We start from the raw sequence: 22,583 nt of genomic DNA, 5'->3' as shown, positions 1-22,583 counted from the left end.
ATGGCATCGGGTGAAGCACACGGGAGAAAAAAAGGCAACTTTTTGCCCACATTTCAGGAAGGGTACCTGAAAGCTGCAGCCTAGTGACATGGCATTGACTCTGCCTCCCTTCACACTCTCCCTCCCTTTACTTTTACAAAGGTACCTCTTACATTTCTCAAATGAAGCTGCTCCTGCTTCTGAATCAGAGAGGAAACAAATACCTTCAAAGACTTTGGTACTGTTTTCAAATGTCTGCATTAAGGCAAACAAATCCTTTTTGCTGTACTTGAGATACCACTTAAGATTCACAGATAAACTTAAGGTATTCTGATAAACGTCTCCCAACTTGGACATGAATAATTTAAGAACCCAGTTCTGCTGAAAGCTGTGGGGTTATCTGAAAGTGCTAGTTGTCCCATAGTCACTGAGCCACGGACACCAAAGCCCAGATCTGCACCCTTCTCAGGGAAAACTCTTTTGTGAAAGAGTTTTATATTGAAATCTATAATTACATACTTATTTGGAATCAAATTACTGAAAGCTCAGACTCCTTTTGAAGGGTGGAGGCTTCCCATTGAAAAAGGTAACTGTGTTTTCTGATGCTTTTGATGTTGAAAGCTATTCCACAAAAATTCCAGGCAAAACTGAAATTACAGCAGTATGAAATTACCCTCGAAGAAGCATTTATAGAGCTGCATATTTATTCTGACCGTTTTGCTCCCTGAAATTCAAACTCTTTCCCTGTCATATGAGATTTTCAAAATGTTCCCTGCAGATTTCACCAGCCTGGAAATCTCACTTGCCTGCCGGGAGTTTGGAAGATCAAGAGGCAGCACTGAATGAATTCCTGGAGTGGTGTCTTGCTTAATTGAATTCTGCAGTTGCCCCTAAATTAAATAAAGCAAGGAGGCCAAAGAAAATGTGAACAAGTGAACAAAAAGGTCTACAAGTTCTGCAGGGTTTGGAAAACTTTTAAAGTTAAGTTTTTCCATTGAATTCCAGCTCTTTGCACCTTTGTGTCTCCTAACCCTCCAGAGCAATGAGCTCCTATGTGTGCTGCCTGGGAAATGTAATGGAAGGTGTAGGACTTCTTACTCAGCTTTAGGCTGTTGGTGAAGGAAGAAGTTACTCCATCCCACATGCTTTCCCAGTTGCTGCCAACCTGCTCCACAGCCTGAATGCCTCAGCCATGTTGGCTGCTCAAATTACAGTGTCTGGTTTATGCAGTAATAGCAAAGCAGACAGGGAGCAAGAGAGGTGCTACAAAAACAGAAGGAGGAATCCATTTAAATTTATTTTCTCTCCCAGCTGAAGCAGGGACCTGAAAAAATGTTACCAGTCCCCTAGCTTCAGATATTTGGGGCTGGTGTCTCCTAACAACATCTCTTACAGAGCTCACAAACATCTGAAGAAGTCAGACAGACACCCAAGGTACAGCCCTATGGCTCAGGGGTACCCCTAAGGAAAAAGGGGCACATTTACACAAAGGGGAAAAGTTCAAATCACAACACATTTACATAAATACATCTCCAAATGCCTGAAGTTCCTCATGTGGATAGATCCCTCCTTCCCATGCCCTGGTTGAATGTTTGACCACACACCCCAGTCATGGTTTCCATAGTTCAGGCTCCGTGACTGCATTTTGCTGCTCGTGTGGATGTTCCCCTACAAAAGTGGAAAACCTCAGCTTCAAGCCTTTTCCATCTAATCTCCAGCTGCAGCAAAAACTTTCCTTGCACTGCTCATCCACTTCTCAGTGACAGCTGACTAAGAACTATTTGAAGACAGAAGTTGTACCCTACGTGATGAAACCCTACCTGATGAACTTAAGGACACTTAAAAGCATAAATAGAATTCAATTGCAAGAACTGACCAGAGAGAAGATATTGAAATGAAGCCTTTCCTTTCATAGGTTCCTTTTTTCTTATCTGCAATTGTTTCACACAGGCAAACACACTCTTCAGCATGTGGCTCCATCCCACTGGCTCAGGGCCTGCATGCAAACAGTACAATACACATGAATGCTTTTTAAAACTACCCTCTGCAAAAATAACTTCTGTGTGTTTGCTTATTTCCCTTTGTTCCCAGGATAGGCTGATAGCTCTTACAGAGTGTTAACATCCATAATGCTGATAATGAGCTTGTCTAAATATATGATAATAGCTGTAGAAGTACCAGCAGTGCCATCAGTAGCGATTCATTGTTTGCAAGAAAATTCAAGGCAACTGTGGTACATCCCTGCTTGGAACAAATACAGCAATCAGCAGTTTTCACTTAGATCAGTGTTGAAAATAGATGTAGAAATGTGGTGTCATGTTGCTTTGCTTTGCTGGCTCAAACAAAATTGTATTTCATTTCTGTTAAAATTCATCTGTGGGAGGATCACATTCTTTTCGAATGTGGGATTTTTGCTTTGCTTTCTTAAATAATAACTTTAATTCATTTCCACCTTGGCCACCACGAATCTTGACACGGTTTCTTATATTGGCACAAGCCCCAATTGAAAACGAGGTATTATTCTCATGCATGCTCCATGAGAATAAAAAGGAACAATCCTCAACTCTCAGGAGTTTGCCAACCAACTGCATTTATGCCTTTTTATTCAGAAACAGCAGAACTATTACCTGGTTGCTGCCTATGAGGCCCCAGAGCCAGCTACAGGTGGCTCAGGACTGGTTTTAGCTCAACCAGCAGATTCAAAGCTGGGAAAAGTGGGTTTCACACACAGCCTAAACAAATTCCCAGGAATGTCAGCCTCCAACAATGGAGCAGGAACTGACATCTTGCTCCTGATCCAGACTATGGGGAAGGATAAATGCCTGGTTTTCTAGTTCAAAAAGGTCCTTTCATTTAAAGCCTAATGAGCGGAGATGGTGAAAAGTAAAGTTTATGTCCTGCAGGAAATTAAATTGTGAAAGTTCACTTTGTCTTGGAAAAAAAAGAACAATTCTGATTTTCATTAAATGAAATAGTAAAATAATTTGAAGGTAATGATTTTGACAATCATCACTTTCAGCTAAAGAAGGTGGAAAAATTAACTATTTCAATCTCAAAATGCCCTAATAACAGACCACAGAAAACAGTGTGAGAAGTGTTTGTATGTAATGTTTCCATTCACTTGAATTGCTATTTTAGGCAGAAGGAACATTTATGATCAACTTATTTCTCACATCAAAAAAGCATGCCACTATAGTGGCATCTTAGAACAATTAAGGATTTTGATAAAAATTATTTGCAAGGTAGCACTCTAGTTCAATGATGTGACTTATGCTGGGATTGAGAGAGAAATAAGAGAAATTGCAGACAAAAGGATATTTGGAGGCTTTTTGCCTACAATTCCTCCTTTCCATTAATGACAACAACTTCTGAATAGTTCTAAAACCAGTCCTTTTAAAATGAATTTCTGAATCAAATCACGAGATGAATTTTGGGAGCACATATTGCATCCACATGTGGGGTCCTCAGCACAGGAAGGACATCCACCTGTTGGAGTGAGACCAGAGGAGGCCACAGAGATGCTTATAGGGCTGGAGCCCCTCTGCTCTGGAGCCAGGCTGGGAGAGCTGGGGGGGTTCACCTGGAGAAGAGAAGGCTCCAGGAAGACCTGAGAGCCCCTTCCAGGGCCTAAAGGGGCTCCAGGAGAGCTGGAGAGGGACTGGGGACAAGGGATGGAAGGACAGGACACAGGGAATGGCTTCCCACTGCCAGAGGGCAGGGTTAGATGGGATATTGGGAAGGAATTGTTCCCTGGGAGGGTGGGGAGGCCCTGGCACAGGTTGCCCAGAGAAGCTGTGGCTGCCCCATCCCTGGAAGTGTCCAAGGCCAGGTTGGATGGGGCTTGGAGCAACCTGGGCTAGTGGAAGGTGTCCCTGCCCCTGGCAGGGTGGGTGGAATGAGATGGTCTTGAAGGTCTCTTTCAGCCAAAAGCATTCCATGATTCTGTGATAAGTCTGTGAAAGCCCTCTAGGAAAAAAAGAAAATAGGAGGGAGATCTGGGAATCTCTTGCAAGAGAGCACCCCTTCATAAGTGTGCATGGGTGTAAGATGTCTCCTACTATGGGGGTGCATATATACTCTTAACCACAAAGTTAGAAGACTTCTAACACAATCAAATACATGGTCTCTTCAGTCTTTTTATGGTACTCTCATTTTAGGCTGGAATTTTGTCTCTGCAGCCAGAATCTGAATACATGTGCTACCAAGTTTCCCTCCTGCAGGGCAAGATTGCTCTGCTCTCCTCTCTCCTGTTGCAGATGTTGACAGCTGGAGACAGAGGAATGTAAGACACAGAGAGGGAAGAAGAGGGCCACTTCTCTTAGGGGTGGATGTGCAAGTCTGGGAGCCAAGTGGGAAAGCAGAAAGTGTGAGAGAGGTGGGAAACTGGCACAGAGAGACTGTATATCCAAATCTAGTGTTCTGTTTCAGCCTTTCTTATGCCACAGTTTCTTCTGTTTCAGGTTCCCCAAAGTCCTTGCTACCCACTTTTCCAGCCACAACCATGCTGTGCTGACATTCCTCATCTGAACATATCTCACATGGGAGGGAGTCAGCCAGCTGGCACCCAGGGCCTGGCTCAGCTGGACAAGTCTGCCTCTCCTGCAGCACTGCTGTGCCCAGTGGCAGCCAGAAGCAAAGCCTCAAGGCTCCATGCTGGCAGCAGTGCTGGGTTTCTGCCTCACCATGCAGCTGACACGCCAAGCCTGATCCCTCTGGCAGCACGACTGCAAGGAAGGGCTGGAAGAAGCAGCTTCTCCATTTCTTATTTTGCTAATCAAGAAACTCCAACCCCCCTCCCCCCCATCTTGTGGGTGTTTCTCATTATTTTCATTCCACAAGCACATTGGCAAGCAACAGAGACAGCTACAGCCCACCTCAGCTGTCACCATTCCCCCTGAACATTACATCCCCTGCTATTGTTGGAAGGGCAGTAGCTGGGGTTCTGCTCCCATGCCACAGCACCTTGCAAAAAGCACTAAAGGAGACAGTGAACCTGAAAGCTCTGACACTTACCCAGGGCTCTGGATATATTCTGAATCTGATAAAATGTTTAAGAAGATTCTGAAAATTGTTTAGAAATGTTTAGAAAGATTCTGAAGAGTGATTACTTTCAGAGTTAAGCCCTCGCAGCACTGGTGCCAACTGCCAGATACAACACAATCAATACAGATACTGGAGCTTGTATTAAACTTATTCCAGTGCTTGTAACACTTGGAAAGGAAATTGTTTATTTGTTCTCCTCAATAGATAGGAGTAATTACCAAAACACACAACAACAAAGCCATGGGCTGATAACCATAACATATATTCTACTTACATTGAAGCCCAAAACTACTAATTTCTTCCAAATCTTTATGAGTTCCAACAAAGACGAGAGTTTATTTAACATTATAATCAATACATCAAATGGAAGTTTGCTCTGTGCTTCCCTAATTTTGTCTCTCTAAGTGTCTGCAATCACTTTGTTCAAAAGAAGGGAAAAAAACAGCACAAGCAGAGGGAAGTGGATATGGAATGAGATTTGTGGCCTTTGAGTGACCTGGCAATAATATACAGGTCTGATGACCTTCTGAGAGGCATTTCTCAAAGAGAAGAAACCTCAGAGTAGCACTAGATAGCTTTTGGATTCTTACTTTTTTTAAAAGATCAGTGGAAACCCTTTTAAGCTGTTCCTTGCTCCAAAACAGCCTCATTCGAAATTACATTAAATCTGATATTTAATCTACATGCTTTCACACAAGACCTAGATCTACGAAAAACACATGCTTACAAAAATTTTGTCCATGCTGAAATTCTGATTGTCTGCTGAAATCTTTATCTTATAAGAAATTTCATGTGGCTCACTCAGCATCAGAGAGATTCTGCTGATCACTCTTCTCAAGGTGCTTGATGGTGAAATTCAAGCTATATTTTCTTACAACTTGGGTTTTCTGGATTATTTTCAGTAATGACTTTGTTTCTGTATTCGTGCTTTTTTCTGTGTTTGGCCCAGCCACCTGTGAGAATCTGTTCTTGTTTTGTTGGATACTTCTTTGTAATAAATATTATTTTGTTGAGCTTTCAGCGGTGTATTGGTTTCAGTTTTGGCATTCTCCCTGCTACAGTTTCTCCTGGTTGTTTTTTCTTATTGTAAATTCTCTTTTCTTTACTAAGGTGTTTTTATGCTATGATAGTCATGGCAAGGCACACATCCTGGAATATGCCACATGAAAAAGAAGAATCTTACTATGCAGTGCCACCATAAAGCTAACAACATGCTGACTTTGTAAGTCAGGAAAGAAAACTGAGCAGTGTATACCTATCTGCACCTTATGTTCATGGCAACAAGGCAGGCCACCTCCAGTGATGTTAAGGAAACCTGGAAAACAAGGACCAAAAATCCCAGCTGGTTAGAGCTCTTCACCCAGCAACAATCACAGCTCCAGTTCCCTTTGGATCCTGCACTACTACCTGTGATGCTTTCACAATACTTCTGAAATTCTATCCTGCCACTTCCAAGCAGTATGAAACAACCATCTCACCAGAAAAGACACAAGGAAAAAGAAGTTAGAAACCATTTTCAGCTCTGTGCTGGGAATGCACTGGCAGCAGTCTCCCCATCAGTCCTAGAAGAAGCAGAAGCATTAAAGTAAGCAATTGTAGGCAATGACAGACTTACTCCTGCTGCTGAGCCAAATTCCAGTTCCTTTTGGAAGTATAGAAATAGCAGTAGAACTAGTTGGGAGATATATCTCATGAAAAGCTTTTTTCCACTTTTCTTCAGTTTTTCTTAGAAGCACCAATGAGGAATTTTTAACTGAGCATATTCAGACGTCTGCACACATTCAGTGCCATGCCACTCATGAGCACCCAGTGCAGTGCTCATCTCACACTCATCTCAACAGCTGACTAAAGACTTACTCTTTACTGAGCATCTAAGGAAGGAATAATTAGTCTTGTAAAGAGCAGCTGGATTTTAACGAAAAGCCAATTTCTGCTCCAACTGTGCAGAGGTAAGGATCACCCTGTATCAGGAAAAAAAAAAAAACAACTGCACTTCTCTCTGATAAAGAGAAGGGAGGGAGCACAAACCCAGGTATTTTATTGCAGAGAGGTAGTTAGGAAACACCAAACATCAAAAGATGGTTACAAGGCACAGCTAAGTGCAAAGGCTTCTAAGAAACTTTACCAATCTTGACAGTCTGGATTGTTTACTGAAGTAGAGAGACCTTTCTGTGAAGTACACTGGGGTAACTGTCAACCAGTTTATTGAAAGCTCTGTACGGCCAAACAAGCAACAGCTTGGATCTTTACAGCACAGGAAAATAAAATTAAATTCTCATTAAGATAAAATCTCTAGAAAATGGTGAAATCATATTTGTACAGACACACGGGTGATATTTTATAAACATGTCGCCCTCCTTAGACACACGTTTCTCTTCGTGCACACACACACTCCACACAAACACTTCATTCCCCAGATTAACTTTTCCTGGATTTCTCATAGTTTAGATCTTTTCTTTGTGACAACAACAGACAGCTAGGCACAATGATGTGTCAGGAGTTTGCTTCCTAGTTATGGGAATGAAGCTATGGAATATCACACTTTCATATGTGACTGAAGCCTTAATTTTTTCCAAGTGCTGAGCTGCAACACCCAAGTTTGCAAACACAAAACCACAGCAACATCCAACTGTTGGGGTGTCCTCAGTATGAGGGACAGCAAACAGCTCCTGCAGAGCTTTGTGCTTTCCCTAACAACCTTTTAAGATTAGCATTCTCCCTCCATCACTCCTTGCTTCATAGTTATCTTTTCCTGCAGATTTCTCATGGACTACAGCTCCCTCCTGCCCCAGGGGTCTCATGATAGCTCATCTTCTTCATTAACTGTGCCCAAGTCTCAGTGTGATTCCCACTGGGAACTGGACAAAATCTATGCACTTATGACTTAATTCTGTTTTCACTTGCACTTCTTGATATTACAGAGGTCCCTCAGATTCATTTGTGAGAGCAGAACGAAGCCAACCACCGTGTGCACAAAGTTACTCATTTCTTGGGATTCTAAAGGATTGCTGAATCCCAGCTCTGCTTGGCAGTCTCAAAAAAAATACTATGCCCAGTTATTCTATATCACAAGGTGGGGCTGGTGAACCATGAGGGCATCTGAGGAACCAGGCAGACAGCCCCTATTTTGGGTTCCCACACTGGCCACTAGCGTGGGGCTGTGGAAAAGCTCCAAACCCCTGTCCCAGCCCCAGGGAGCTCATTAGGCACAATTCTCCACATATTGTGCCAAACACTCTGAGGGCACTGCTAAAACATCACTTTTCTCCCACCTGTGTGGCCACCTTCCACCCCCACTGTCTCCCAGAGACACCTGGGTGTGCCCAGATGGGGGAGATGCCTACAGAAGAAGTTTTAAATGTTGAAAGATTTTCACTTAGCCTTACACTGAGATGAAAGATTGAAGGGCCTCCTACTAATTTCAGTGCTGCTAAGGAACAATAGTGGGTGTGAGAACTGGAGCTTGGTTTTGTACAGAATTATTTCTTAATCTGTGAATTCACAGAGCTTTCTGGGAAAGGAAATGCAACCCTAAGCATCTACACAGGGGGATTCTTTTGGATCCCACTCCCTGTGTTACAGAACTTAGAAATTACTAGAATCAGCAATGTGGACCTGTCTTGCTTTCTGAAGAAATGGAAACCAGTTACAATAACGGATTTACTAATTCCCAATACAGGAGTTCTAATCCTGTTCAATTTTACCACGGCTAACTCTACAGAACTGCAATAAATTAGTGTAAGAACAACAATACACTAATATTCCCATAAAATAAGCAATTTTACTGTGTTAAAACCAACTAATCAACTTTATAAGCCATTTAATTACTTATTAATAGAGACCTTCTCTAATATGACACAGTTTGATTTAGGATTAACTCTCTCTCTGGGGATACCCCAATGCCAACTTGCAGGTAGCAGTATTTTTAATAATCTGACAAATTGCCTATGCAGGAATACTGACAAGATGCCAAGGATTAATTTATTTTGTGTTCACCTGCAATGAATGACAATTAATTAATGTAATAGTAGCTGGTTGTTTCTGTCAGTATTTCGACTTTCTCACTGCATTGATGGTATTCAGATTCCCACACTAGACTACTAGGTCAGGATGGTGGCGATCTGACCCTAAATTATTAAATGTATTAGTGCAGTCTCCATAAAGCCAGGATGAAGCACCATAAAACCCTCAGAAATGTCCTAAATATTTTGCCTTCAGCTTCAATAACCTGATCAAAATGGAAGAAGCTTCTGCCAAGAGGAAACCCCAGTCACTGAACAAGATTCTGTTGTAACTGAACGAATTCGACTGGTTTTGTGCTTGGCTTAACAGTCTGAGGACAGAAAACTAAAAAAAAAACCAACCCAAACAAACAAATAAAAAACTCTTGGCTACACCAGCCAGTTGGCTGGACCAGCAGTTTCCAAGGCAGTGAGAGGCTGGCTGGGAGCTGTCAGGCTGCTTTGGCTGGTGCCACGGGCTGCACTGGAGAAGTTTCTGACACAGAAGGCTTGGCTGCACAGCCCACACAGGCCTCTGCCACACTCTCCAACAGGCCAGCAGCACAGGGCATCAGTCACTGGCAAACACATTCCTGGTGCACATGGTCCTCTCCAAAGCAATGTAAGCCCAAGGAACAGCAGTCAAAGATTAAACAGAACCACTGCAAGAAGCATATGTTTGAAAGGTTGATTTAGCTGAAGGAACTCCAGCATGGGAATACTGCAGCACTCCAGCACATGAGAAATGAGGGACTGTTGCCCAAAATATCAGTGTGCCGTGCCACTTGCTGCATCCAGACCGGGAGGAGAAAGAGGAGGAGAGGAGACAGTACCTTAAGACACTCTCCTGTCCCATGTAGGTGTGAGCATTCCCACTGTCAAAAAGCATCTGTGGAGTCACGCTGAGAAGTTCAGTGTAGGCAGATGCTAATGCCAAGGAAAGGGTTTTATTTCCTGGCAGCCTTACTATAGAATAGGCTCACATGAGTACTGCTTCTCAGCCCAGAGTAGAGACTTGGCAGTCCTCCATCTAATACAAAGTTTCTGAATAATTTGTTATAAGACAAAGTAATTTCATAGCCTGCAGTGCTGTGTTAAAGACTTTGCAAACCTGAATCAGCATTTGAGGGAAACTGTTATCAGAACAGAGGCAGTACATGCTTACTTATCAGCAAATGTTTAATGTAAGAACATTTTCTCCTACATGACAGATTTCCAAATAAGTGGTTTTTTTATTATTATTTATATGAGCAGGAGTTAATATTTTTCATTACCAAGACAATTTTCAATGCTAATAAAGTCAGACTGATTCACAGGTGGTTTCATAAATAATCACCATCAACAGCTTGAATAATTTTGCTGAATAAAAACCTCACCCTTCATAAATTTCTAGTATCTAATTATGATGCAAGTGGTGGGAAAAGCCTAATTTCCATTGGAAGTGGTAACTATGCAAACAATGCAAGTGAATGGCTTGGTCTTTCAGTGAAAAATTAAGCAAGAATATTTTTCAAAAACACACAAAAACCCCTGGGCTTTGGAGAACAGCTAGTTAAGGAACACAAGCAGGAATGTTCCGGGGTAAGGCAAAGCTAAGGCACTGCTGGAGAGATTTCCAACAACCTGCAATGCATGTGCTAGTGCAAATCATTATAGAAGAACTAAAAATACGTCCCTTCTACCTGGTAGGAGAGTAGACTCCCAGCACCACTGGGAAATTTCTTGCCCAGAGAAAGGAATTTGGTCATGCAAACAGATAGTGAACTGGAAAGGAAAGCACAGCAGCTTTCCCAGTCAGTTTGCTGATGTACAGTTTTGTCAAGTAAATTAAAATGAAGAATTCCCCCTGGAGAGAATATTAATCATTGTAACACACCACTTGTGGCAATCCAAGAAATAGAGGAGACGAAACTTCCATATGCAGTATAATTAGAAGAAAGAGCAGTAAAAGCAAAAGCAAGGGGACATTTATTAATGTAATTGTCTAAAAATGCCAGGAACATGGATTTCCAGGTATAAAATACTAGGTTGCATATTTTTAAATGCTCAGTTTCTGAAGTAATTTTCACTCTTGATACAATTTAGTGATATAAGAAAAAGCCAGGAATGTAGATATTGATCTGTTTTCTGGAGAGCTTTTATCATAAATCTCCCAGGAGAGGGAGTTTCTGTTCACTTCTGCTGCAGAACACCACCACTGAACTTTTCTATCTGCACAGTCTGCAGTTGGCATTAAAAAGGTTACCCGAGAATGTCTTTGCTACAGAAGAAACCAAACTGCTTTGCTTTGAGCTCACCTTCATTTCTTAGCTGGATAAGCAATAACTATCTGCCTATAAATAACGGGAGGTAACAACGCTGTCAATGCTCCTGTGAATAAACTTTTGAAAGCATTCATACAGGGAGCAGGGAAAACCCTTTTAAATGTTTGCAAAAAAATCAAAAGAAAATATTAAGTTACTGCAAAGTCTCAGTTCTGCATAGGCTCATAAGAAACAGATCTTTCCTTAGTCAATAGTTAGCTTTTAAAAAACCTGAAGAAAATACGTTAAAATAAGGCTGCCAAACTTGCTATATTTTACCTTCTGTGCCTACTAACAAAGGAAAAATGTAACAGTACTTAAATATAAACTTAGTTATTCTATGAGGTCTTTGGGCATCAAGACACATTAAGGAATCAAAGGAAGGTGTGTTTTTTTAGCTAAATGTCTGGCAACATTTTACAGTGATTTTCTGTCACTAATGATGAGTTACCATCCACTGAGACCCCACTGAAGTTCCTTACAACACACTGCTGAAGAATCAATGCCCTGGGACTGAATAGCACCCGGTTGTTTTCAGTGCACAAGGGTGCATTAAAAATAAAGGTGAGATTGCCTATCATAGGGAATGAAGGCCTGCAATCTTTGCATGCTGAGACAGAAAACAAATTACCTATCTAGTGTGCTATTAAATAAAAGGGATATTCTGAGTGTAGACAATTATTAGGTTTGTAATTCATGAGGGTCTTTTAAGAGTGTTCCAGCCACCTAATTTCATTGATGTAAGTCATGCTAATCATAAACATAATTTCTTAAAATCTAAAAAGATGAGAAATGACAGAAGATAAATACTTTCCTTTGGTACAGCCAACTAAAATTAGCAGCACTACAAAATGACACCTATAAATTAAGGCAACTTCAGTGACAAAAGAGTAAGATAAAGGATCTGCTGAACAGTGATTCACTTGTACAAACTCTTGTTCACACTTAAATCCCTGTCTGTAGATGCAGAGCCATTTTTAGGGGAGGCAAGATCAAACACAGATAAAGGCTTTCCACAACAGAGGCCATGTATTATTGATTTGTAGGAAATAGAGAGAGACCTCGTAAAGAACTAATCTCCTTTGCATTCATATTTACAACCATTAGAATCGTAATAGGGTCTCATTTATCAGGTTGTCTTACAGCAATGTTGCTCATTTACTTGCCCTATTACCTAGGTAACAGTATCACTGAAGTTCTTTCTAACACATTAAATGGAGGCACCAATTTTTTCCTGGACATGGTTTCTTGAACTTCCCTTCACCCTGAGATTTGGGGGGCTGAATGAGGTGCAGAGGCTCTGCAGCCTCTCACCCTGCTCCAGGGCTAGGAGGCTACAGAGGTTAAGGACAGCCCTGGCAGGCACAGCCAGGTACCCAAGGAGCCAAGCTCTGGCAAAGAGCTGTATGAGAAATGCCAGCAAGATGGGGCCTTCTCCTCCTCTTCCCCTTTTGGCTCAGGAGCTGCATTTGCATTCAGGTGTTGTGCAAACTTGTTCAGAACAGATGTATCGGGTTGCTTCATTTCAGATACCACTAGGACTACAAACACATGGGCTTTCTGCATCCTTGGTACCTGTGGTATTTAATGCTGAGCCAATGGCATCTGAAAAGGCATTATTTCCATGAAATGGAAGCTCATGCTTGATATGTCAAACAGAACCTTTTCACTGGCTGCAGCCTCACACTGCTGCATTTGCCAGTTTAACATCTCCGTTCTAGTCCCCGACAAAAAGTCCCCATTGCACGGCAGAACAGGTCTCACTCCAAGGCTGAGCAGCCAGAGGCTAAGGAGGATATTTTGGAAATATGTGATGCCACCTAGAGAAATAGGGATGTTTTATCAGCCCCTGCCTATCTAATTCACGGACACAGATCAATATCAAGCTACTGTTGCCTCATCCATCTTCTGACTAAGCTGTTCTACCACCATACTCCCCCTTTCTCTCTTCCAGAAAGATTTAAACTTTTTTAGTCCTTACACAACAAAGATTACATTTTTCACCATGAGGCAAATTTATTAGTTTATTGATAATGAAATTACTGCTTTTTCAAACTTTGTTTAATAGTTACATTGTAGGATGAAAACACCTTTCCCTTTACGGCGATCCTGGCACCAAAGGTGAAAGCGATGCTTGCTGCAAATGGGACACAGGTGAGGTGCCTCAGCACAAACAGCTGTGCCCTGCTTTAGTAACTGAACAGTCAGAGGAATACAGGTAAGCCACTGCAGTCAATCCCATTCTGTGGCATGCCCCAGTGGCATACCCTCAAACCCCAAACTGTAATGGACTTCCATAGGCTGCAAATGAAAACTTACACGTTTCCATCTCATCCCAGGCTCAGCTCTTGGCATTCTGCACTACTGCAGACTCTTGTTTTCCTGTCTCACCAAGCAGATTGGGTAGCTCCTCCATTCTCATCTAACCTCTCCAGTGTTTCAATAAAGCCCTCTTTTCTGCCTGTTATCCTCATGGAAGTGTTGGGTGGGGGACAAGAGAACTGCTGTTCTCCATTCAGTATACGCAGAAGAAGAAAGTAATATCTTCTGTGGAGGCAGCTGGATCAATACAAAACCTCCCTGAGAGCACAAGCAATAGGGTTAAAAGTATTAATTCCCTTGGATTTGGTTTGATGCATTTTGACTGGGGCTTATGCACAATGATAAACAGAAACATGGAGAAAAGACTAAAAAATCTGGACTAAAAGTGAATAAAGGGAAGAAAGAGAGCTCACTGCTGGTGCAAAGAGGCTGAAAATTCTGAACAAACCAGCCAATTTCTAAATTATTATGGCTGTTCTGTTCAGAGAACACTCCACTGCATCAAACATATACAGGACTCTGTTACTGATTGACTTTTTGAATAAACAACAACACCTGAAACATTAAGTTTTTTACTCCCAAAGAGTACATTATCTCCTTACTTGATAGATAGATAGATAGATAGATAGATAGATAGACACACAAAGAAAGCACACACATACCTCACAGACATACACACAGACATTATTTAGTAGGATTGCAAACACAGGGCTGCAACAGGACTTGTGCACCTTTAGGGAACCTTCCTGGGATTTCATTTGACACCTTCTCCACTTGTCATGCTTCCAGAGGGACTCTGCATGCCCACTCCATAGAAGACCAATCCTGGTTTTACCCTCCAACTCCCTATAAATTGCCACAATGGCTACACATCAGCAATTAAAGAACATCACAAGTCAAAGTTAACTCTCCATTATACCACATACTCCTTGAGTCCATCTCCTTTAGTCTGCCTCCATGGCTTCTCATCAGTTGGCATCTCCTCTAGCCTGTTCCCTAGAGCCAGATCCTGCAGGGTTCCACTATTTTGCTGTATCTTTCTCTGTATGAGGAAGGGAAAGCACACATTTCCAACCTTTAGCATTATTGTTGAGCTATTCCTGGTTTGGCCTGAGTTATAAATAGCCTGTACAGATCCAAGCACATCAATTTTTGATTACACATTAATTAAATTTAATCAGTTCTCTTGCATTACAGAACTTTGCAGTATTGGTCTATTTTATTATAAGCATTTTTTATTATGGTCTATTCTATTCTAAGAATGGAAGACAGATGTAGATATATTCAGGAAACTATCTGTATTTAAAAACAATAATGAAATATTTATTTAATGAAAACAGACCTCCATGCAGTAGCCATCACCATAGCTCATTCAACCCCACAGTCTACCTTTCAGATCCTTTGTGGTCTATCCATTGGTAATGATTCCCAAAACCCTGTTCCCTTCATTTGAATGCAAACTGGGCAGCAAATGAGAGAAGTTAAAAGTTAATCCACCATCACCTTTTCATTCTCTGAACACACTGGGAAGCCTCCTCACCTAACACTTCCTTATACTTCCCACAAGTTGAAAGGAACAGGGAGGAGTTTGCACAGAACGTGCTTCCCTAAATCCCTGCCTGCCTCCCGGCTCACCCCATGGAGTCAGCACACAGGAGACAGTGCAGAAAGGAGAGCCTTGGCTCAGTCATCCCACTCCCACCAGAACTGCAGCTGCAGCTTCAAAAGTACTGCAAATCTGGTAAAACTTGCTACAGGTATTACTCATAATAATTCGTTCTATGGTTTCCACCAGCATACTTCAAACCACTTTCCCATTGATGTTTCTTCATTGCTAGCTCATGCTTAGCCTGGAACTCCAAGTTATTTACTGGACATTTAGCTCAACTAATTAGGTACAAAAAGTGCTTTACAGTACCTTACTACCAACATGTAAAAGATAATAGTAACATCCCCTTTGCTTTCATGTGGAATTAACCATGATTTGGTTAATTTATGTCAAAGGGTAACATTGTAAAGTACACAAAGTTAATCAGCAGCCTGCAGATCAAACAATGCTGTGAACTGAAATCCAATCCCTACAGAAATTGAAATTAAATTCACAAAAATCTTGAAGGAGTATTTTGGAATTTTTGCCTTATTGCAAGAAATCACTACCATCTGCCTTTACCTTTAGCTGTTGCAGTTCTAGTTGGCACTGTTTACTCTGAAAGAAGCAAAATGCAGTCTGCAAGATCCAAACAGGTCAATATAGTAGTTTCTGGAATTAGGGCTGCATATGTCTTGCTGGAGGTAATCATAGGATAGACCTAGAGCAGGCTGGCAACACCCTCAGCCTCCTCCTGATCCTGAACGAAAAGCAGCTCTGTGGTGCTGGGAGTCCACAGTTCTGCCAGCTGAGTCTGGAGAAGGCAAGGAGAAAAGTTAACACCTGGAGCTGGCTGCCTGCTTGCCCCAGGAGAAATCCTCATCCATGCCTTGCAGAGGCTGGAGCCCAGCAACAACAGCTGGCTGAGGGCTGTGAGCCTTCAGAGCTTGCTGAAGGAGCAAAGGAGGACTGCAGGGAAGGAAAAAAAAGTACAGAAAAAGAGGAGGGTCCAGAAAGGTCAACATTGTTTTTAAAGTTCTAAAATAACCCGCATTTCTTGCATTACTTTTGTAATATACCGACAGAGAGCACATAGTCTTGGTTTGTCTGATTCATACCTACCTTTTCTTGCCTTATCACAGTTTTGAAATTTTTACTCCTTACCCCATAGGACAGAAATATAGGATAGAAAACATGCCCTAATTTGGGCACCTGACATTTTATCCAGTGGTCTGATCATTCTAATGGGGTCCAAGTCTAATGTTCCAGTCACTCTATTTTTTTCCTTATTAATCTCTGCATGGTCTAATTTTCCCAATGCAACTTATTATTATCACTGACTCTTGTTAATGGAGCAGCTAGATGGTACTAACGATAGAGTGTAGCTAATTTCCTTTTCATCTTGTTGAGAAAATGATAATTTCTTTCCTTGAGGCTTGCACTTTTCCTTCTCTCACACCCACACATACAGACACAGATAGATCAGTCTGCAATGAAAATGTCCAGTCTCTGTTCTGCAAATGAACGACAAATCCACAGCTCAAATCCACATGGAGTGACCTGCTAAATCCCACAGTTCCTAATTGGGCCGCACTCCTAGCTATTGAAGGCAACAAGAATTTTCCCAAATGAAGCCAGATCTTTGCCCAAGTACTTATTGTTAATTCAGGGAAGCTGTCTTCCTTGAAACTCCCTGCTCTCTGCTGTGACAGCGTGTCTGGGAGCTGTGGGGCCTGGGATGAGGGCCCATGTAAAGCAGTTACACTGTCTGGCTGTCGTGCTGATTTCCTCAGTGGTAATTCATGGATATCATCTCTTTTCTGCATTCATTTGCAGGCACAATGGAGGTTTTACATTTAGCCATAGGAAACAAATGCATATGGACAATGGATTTCTTACATCTTTCTCTGGCATCCATCATAACACTTTTAGGGGATAAAAAAATATATCCAATTAGCCTCGTTATGCAATTCTTTCGAACATTTCACCTTGCAGGAATTTCCATCTTTTCCCCCATTTTCTTTCATGCAATCAGAGAGATTTTCTACACTTATAACCCCATTTACTAGCATTTCACCTTAGGCTGACAGTTTTCAAATCAAATTCACAAGGCAAGGACTGACACTAGAACCAAATGACATACAGTTATCTCAGGGCTGTTCATAGCTTTCCAAAACATCCAATTACCTTTCCTGTGTAACAGTCCACAAAGGTTTACTTTGATGTTCACTACAGCTGCCAGGAAACAATGGCTCAGGAGCCACAGATGTCTGTGGGCCTGCACCAGCTCACAGACACAGATGGGGCTCCCAAATGCTTCTTTGGGGAGGGGAATGTACAGTAATGAAATGTGTAGCCCTCAAGTCCACAGGCATCTCAGTAAATGTCCTGTTCTCAAGCATTAAAGAGACTGCAGGAGAACTTCAGGTTCCACTGACATGCCCTGAGGTGTTCTCTAAGTCAAGCTACTCCCACCTTCCAGGTGCCAGCCCTGTTTAACACCCCAATCTTGAATACACCACTCTAGCAAAAGCACTCCTCTTGGCCTGCCTTAGCCCATCATTTCCTGCAGTGCTAAAACAGCAGCTGAGCCAGTGCTCAGCAACTTGTTCTTGGAACCTATTCCAATCCAAAATTAAACATTTAAGCAGTCTAGCATAAATGCAACCCCTCCCCAACCCCTGTTTAGTAATTAGAGCACATACAAACAAAAGCAAAAGCTTTTTGCATCCGAATCACTTTATCTCCTGGCAAAGAAGCTTTGGTTCTCCAGGTCTAAACTGTGTGTTTTTCATGGTTACAATGGCCATAAACTATGTAAATTCCAGTAGCACTTGGATGCTAGAGGGAAGTGACACAAAGGAAGGCAGTCTCTGCCTTCAGTGCCAGCTGTCCATTAAGCTGCCCTGCAATGCTGCTCTGACAAGGGATCCACACAATGCCCCTGTAGACTCCCTCAAAACCCTGTATCTGCCAGTGATAAACTATGATCCATACTATGCATGTGAGGGGAGGCATGTGCCAACTGAGAGGCATTTTGACAACCCTGCTTTTTTCTTAGAGAGTCTAGATGCTTTGTGTTGTTCTAAGCAGGCTACAATGCCAAAGCAAATTATGTAGCTGTTTTTCAATTAAGGAGGGATACTGAGAACAGCAAAATCTGAGATCTGGAAAGATACGATCTGAAAAGAGATGCTGAAGGAACTGTAGTTGCCCAGACTGAAGAGCACCAAGGAAAGATGTCTGATATAAAGCAGCTGGTAAACACAAAAGAATAAACTTTACCATAGGTAGGATAAGAAGTAATAATTTTGAAGTGGGACAAGGGAAATTTTAGTCAGGTGTCAGGAAAATAAAACAAATTCACAAGATGGACAGTGAAACACTGGAAAAGACTAGTTAGAGATTGTTCTTGGAGGCAGAGCTGCCAAGACAAGCACTGGCTGTGGATGGGTGACCCTGCCTGTCTGCCTGACCAGCCCCTCAGTCCCCCAGCTCATCTTTTAAGATATCCACAGGTCTGTTATGAAAGAAGAGAGAGATGAGAGAAGGCAAATAAAAAGGTCATCAGAGCACATACAATGCAATCTGACACCAAAACTATTGGGGTTTTAATGTACAGATGCAAACATCTGTACTGCTGTAACTCTTAACTTTTCCATGTTGGAATTTGGCTGGAAATTACTGTTTGGTATTACATGCATGAGTACAGTTCCTCTACAGCTCCTCCAGGAGCATGTTATCAGCTGTATTATCTGTGCCTTCTGGTTAAGCAGCATAGTTAGTTAATGCTGGTAATTGAAAAATGAAACTACCAATAAAAGAACAATACAAATATAAACATGATTGTAGTGTCTAACCCACTCTTTTCATTATCTCATCTCTCAGTCTTCTTGACAGTTAGTATTTTGCCCCCACCAGTACACCTTACACAGACAAGGTTCTGCTTTGTTCCGAGCTTACTGTTCACTGAGGAACTAAGGAGTTCATAACAGACTCACTGTAAAGATAAAACAAGTGGGGCAGGAGAGCAGGATGCTCACAAGCTCACTACTGTAAGAACAAGATACTTTTCTGAGGTATTTACATGTTTACAAATGCAAACAACTGCTGTTGTCCACTAGGTACTGAGCAGACTAATATGCAAATCACATCCTTCTCTGAATCTCTGAAGCTTAAATATCTTTTTGAAATTTTATCCTGCACGTTTAATTTTAATCCTACCCAAATCTCTCTGTTTAAGCACATGTTATGCTTTAATTCCATTGACTTAGGTTCCCCTGACCTCTGCAGTGAGGATTTATTGAAGCTCAGGACTCGTCTCTTCTGGTGATCATTCAAGGGTAACACTTTGGAGTACACTCACCCTCAGATCACAAGTGTGGCAGTAATGTATTTCAGTACTGCGTGGTAATTAACCTTAAGTGACTCACAAATGCAATTCCAAACTAACTGAAACATGGATTATTCCCTGTGCTTGCCTTAAAGACCAATTAAGGGAAAACATACTGAATTTTATGTATAGAGCATATTTTCTTCATCCCTACATTTAACTGCCAGTCATGCTAATCTTCCTTATTTCCTCCTGGGGCAAGAATAAAACATTTGTTGCTGCTGCTCAGTTACACAAAAGGATGATGGGTACAGAAACATCCCAAATCTGTGCCCTCTGAGCCAGCAAGAACTTCTCCAAAGAACTGTGGCTGTGTCCAGCTCACAGGGGGCCAAGTGCTGAGCTCCTCCCCACTCATTTCTAGAGCCCTAGGAATCACTCTGAAGGTTGTCTGACTTGTAACTACTTGTATAGATCAAGTCTCTTGAGACCATGATATCATCTGTTAGTGCAAGAACTTCTCTTGAGACCATGATATCATCTGTTAGTGCAAGAACTAAGAACAATTTAGCCCTTACTATGTAAGGATTTTTTAATAAAATACAACAGAAGTCATTAACCACATCCATCTTCCTCTAGAAAAACATGACAGCAACATATGCCTTTCATTATATATTTCTTAATTTTAAGAAGCTATTTTCACAAAAGCATTCCTTATTTTTCATGAAAGAAAACCCTCGACAGAATACTTTCATATTGCAGCACTGTCCATCAGGGAGACAGGGAGCAAAATCAACCTGGCTACCTCCATTTGTATCTCAGTATCTCATCATCAAAGTTATAATTCCAATTGGAAAAAAATCTGGGGCTTACTACATACATACAATCACGGTTCAGTATGAGCATATTTATAATTACTTGGAACTCTTGATTCCAAAGCCTGTGATTTCAACATGTCCTTAGCAGAAAAACTAGGATTCAGTCAAGTATTAGAGGAAAGATCTTGTGAGGGAGTGAGGGATAGAAGAAGCAAACCTCGGATTTCTTGTCAGCTCTCAGGTAATTTGGACTAGATGATCACTCGAGGTCCCTTCCTGCTGCCACAGTCTGTTCTATTCTGATCTAGCTCTGACTCTCAGACAACAGTAAGGGATTTCAAACAACATTTCTATGGAAAGGTGACATTTTACTTCAATATTTTTTAAAGGTCGGGTGCCCTCACCACTTTCTGATGAAGAAAATCCAGTAAGAAATTCAACCCTTGGCAGAGTCTGACACTGAGGCAAAAGAAATGCAGATTTCTTGTTGCTTTTTCATGGAAAATACTTTCCTTTGTGCATTCCTTTAAGTCATTTACATGTCATATGGTTTTGTCCTTTCTGTTAAAATTAGAGTGGTCCCAAAAGATTCCTAATTCTTTCCAATGCAGAGTTCTGGGTTAATGAAGTCCAGGACCCATTTGGAAATAAGTAACCTACACCAGAATGATGTCCTCCTCCCACAAAATTTCAAAATAACAAGTTTTCCTATTATCCTAGGGTTAATTTCAGACAGCTGTGGTATGAGTACAGAAAGGAAGGAGAAGTACAAACATGTTTAGTTTTTTTAAAAAAAAAAGGAGAGGGAATGGGGGCATCAAGATTGGATTGGGAAGAAGAATACTGCTAGGAAAAAGGAGAGAGACACCAGTTCAGCTCTGCCTGATGCTGGCATCATGGAGGAGCCCCTGGGCCCTGTTTCTCAGCTGGAATCCAGTCCTTTCTGCTGACCTTAGCAATGAACTGAATGAAATATGAGCCACTCTCTTTCAGTAGGACTGGCTAAAGGCGCTGATACAGGTTTAGGTTTTGGTTTTATGGATATTTAAAGGACTCAAATAAAAGATTAAAAATAAAAGAGATTGATTTTAAAATATATCTGGGATTGTGCAAGAGCTTTGGTAGCTCAGTGGTCTTTTTACTGCCTTCTATCAGAGAACACACACAGGGCATTTTCAATTACTTTAATTACGTGTCAGGGTTATTGATGCACTGAACCCTGCCAGACATTCCACAGCATTATCTTTAATCGCTACTGTTTTCTTATCTCTGTTCCAAGGAAAACTATTTTCAGTCATTTTATTGGATAAAAGGAGAATGAAATACTGCTTTTAGATTGAATTTTAAAAGATAAAAAGCTCAATTTTCTCACTCATCATAATAAAATAATTATTACACTGGCATTATTTACCTTTGTAAAACTTTTATAATATCTTCCTGGCATAACAGTAGGACTCAAGTTCCTGCAGTTTCTTTAATACCTTAGGAGAGACCTTGAATCCCAGAAGTCTAGGCATCAAAGAAAGTAACACTGCCTCTGCTACCCATCCAGACTATCTGCAGATGCAATGGAGGTAAAAAGCCTGAACTGGCTATATGAATTTCCTTCCTCTTTCTCTCTGCAAACCATGAGGAAAAGAAAGGTCGTGAGATGAGGCCATCAGTGCAAATCAGCACAGGCCCACCAAAATCACATTTTGGTCACTGAAATGCATATATATGATTAGCAGAGGGTGAAGTGCTGCTCTCGGGAAGATTCCTGGGCAATGCTCTAATGGCATCCCCACTCTATGTGCCCAACAGCACTTGCATGTTGTGAAGTAAGATGGCAACAAAATGACTTCATCTCCAAGGAACTGCAGAGACTAAACAGGAGCCCTGAACTGAACCAGCCTGCACATCTCCCTTCAGACTCGTGCAAAGGAAGAATTTGATAGCACAGAACAAGAGAATGGAGGGAAGGGCTGAGGGAATTGCCCAGTTTGCTGGAGGGGTCAATACACCCCAGCTAGCTAGTAACAGGAATCAAACCTGTGTCTGCTGAAAGAGCAGTGGGAGGGCAAGTGATGTTTGCACTGCCTTTCTGTCTGGCAGTCTCAGCCATGCCCATGCCACAGCAGAAGGCCCACAGGACTCTGTCCTCTCCTTCTCAGGGTATACTGTTTAGGACAGACAAGGAAAATAAGATAGAAAATA

Source organism: Manacus vitellinus, unplaced genomic scaffold (assembly GCF_001715985.3).
Source record: "Manacus vitellinus isolate BGI_N305 unplaced genomic scaffold, ASM171598v3 scaffold_48_pilon, whole genome shotgun sequence".
Taxonomy (NCBI): domain Eukaryota; kingdom Metazoa; phylum Chordata; class Aves; order Passeriformes; family Pipridae; genus Manacus; species Manacus vitellinus.
This window is presented reverse-complemented; position numbering follows the sequence as displayed.